Source organism: Monodelphis domestica, chromosome 1, assembly GCF_027887165.1.
Source record: "Monodelphis domestica isolate mMonDom1 chromosome 1, mMonDom1.pri, whole genome shotgun sequence".
Classification (NCBI taxonomy): Eukaryota; Metazoa; Chordata; class Mammalia; order Didelphimorphia; family Didelphidae; genus Monodelphis; species Monodelphis domestica.
This window is the reverse complement of record NC_077227.1, coordinates 296,919,272-296,921,771: the sequence shown is the minus strand read 5'-3', so window position 1 is coordinate 296,921,771 and position 2,500 is coordinate 296,919,272.

Sequence of the window (2,500 nt, the reverse complement as noted above, 5' to 3'; positions counted from 1 at the left end):
AACCATAACCCTAACCCTAAGCCTAACACTAAAGACGATTCAAAGCATGAACTTAAAGCAAACCCAAGATAACTTTCTAACCCTAACTCTAACCCTAACCCTATCCCTAACGATATATAGGTAGATTTCGAACCACAAAAGTAATGCATATTCTAACCCTAACCCTAACCCAAACTCTATCCCTCACATTAACCCAAACCATAACCCAATATACGTGCTGAATTTTGTCCTTCCGATTTCTGCCGATTTCTGCCGATTTCTAACCCTAACACTAACCCTAACCCTAACCCTAACCCTAAATACGTGCCGATTTCAGCCCTAACCCTAACCCTAACTCTACCCCTAACCCAACTTACGTGGCGATTTCTAATCCTAACCTTAACCGAAAATACGTATGGATTTCTAACACTAACCCTAACCCTATCCGTACAACTAAATACGTTGCCGATTTCTGTCCTAACACTAAGCCAAACCCTAACTATAACCCTAAACATAACCCTAACCCTAAATACGTGCCGATTTCTGCCCTAACCCTAACCCTAACCCTAACCCTAACCCTAACCCTAACCCTAACCCTAACCCTAACCCTAACCCTAACCCTAACCCTAACTCTAACCCTAACCCTAACCCTAACTGTAACCCTAACCCTAACCCTAACCCTAACCCTAACCCTAACCCTAACCCTAACCCTAACCCTAACCCTAACCCTAAACCCTACCCCTAACCCTAACCCTAACCCTAACCCTAACTCTAACCCTAACCCTAACCCTAACCCTAACCCTAACCCTAACCCTAACCCTAACCCTAACTCTAACACTAACCCTAGCCCTAAATTCTAACCCTAACCCTAACCCTAACCGTAACCCTAACCCTAACCCTAACCCTAACCCTAACCCTAACCCTAACCGTGACCCTAACCCTAACCCTAACCCTAACCCTAACCCTAACACTAAACCCTAACCCTAACCCTAACCCTAACCCTAACCCTAACCCTAAACCCTAACCCTAACCCTAACCCTAACCCTAACCCTAACCCTAACCCTAACCCTAACCCTAACCCTAACCCTAACCCTAACCCTAACCCTAACCCTAAACCCTACCCCTAACCCTAACCCTAACCCTAACCCTAACTCTAACCCTAACCCTAACCCTAACCCTAACCCTAACCCTAACCCTAAATACGTGCATATTTCTCTCCTGCGGAGTTCTGTCCTAACCCTAACCTTAATCCTAACTCCAACCCTAAACCTAATATTAAGCCTAAACCTAACCCTTACCCTAAATACGTGCCGATTTCTGTCCTGCCGAATTCTTTGAAAAGTCTAACCCAAACCCGAAAACTAATCCTAACCCACACCCTAACCCTAAATACGTGCTGATTTTCTGCATGCCAATTTCTAACAATTACCCTAACACTAACCCTAACCCTAAGTTTAACCCTAAAACTAAGCTTAACCCGAACTCTAACGCAAAATACGTGCGGATTTCTGCCCTGCCGATTTCTAATGTTAATCCTGAACCTAAATATAACCTTAACCCTAACCCTAAATACCTGCCAATATCTCTCCTAACCCTTACCCTAACCCTAACCCTAACCATAAATAAATGCAATTTCTGCCGATATCTGTCCTAATCCTAAATCGAACCATAAATTTCTAAACCTAACCCTAACCCTAAATACGTGCCGAGTTCTGTCCTGCTGAATTCTGTGAAAACTCTAACCCTAAACCGAAACCTAACCCTAACCCAAACCCTCACCCTAAATACGTGCTGATTTTCTGCATGACGATTTCTAACAATTACCCTAACACTAACCCTAACCCTAAGTTTAATCCTAAAACTAAGCTTAACCATAACTCTAACCCAAAATACGTGCGGATTTCTTTCCTGCCGATTTGTAACCCTAATACTGAACCTAAATATTACCTTAACCCTAACCCTAAATACGTGCCAATTTCTCTCCTAACCCAAACCCTAACCCTAATGCTAAATTTCTAAACCTAACCCTAACCCTAAATAGGTGCCGATTTCTGTCCTGCCGAATTCTGTGAAAACTCTAACCCTAACTCGAAACCTAATCCAAACCCTAACCAAACGCTAACCCTAATTCTAAAGTTCTAAACCTAAACCTAACCTTAAATACGTGCCGATCTGTCCTGCCGAATTCTGTGAAAACTCTAACCCTAACTCGAAACCTAATCCTAACCCTAACCCAAACCCTAACGATAACCATAACCTTAACCCTAACCCTAACCCTAACCCTAAATACGTGCCGATTTCTCTCCTAACCCTAACTCTAACCCTACCTCTACCCCTAACCCTAAAAACGTGGCGATTTCGAATCCTATCTTTAACCCAAAATAGGTATGGATTTCTAACTCTAATCTAACCCTAACCCTAACCCTAACCCTAACGCTAAACCTAACCTTAACCATAACCCTAGCCCTAAGCCTAACACTAAAGACGATTCAAAGCATAAACTTAAAGCAAACCCAAGATA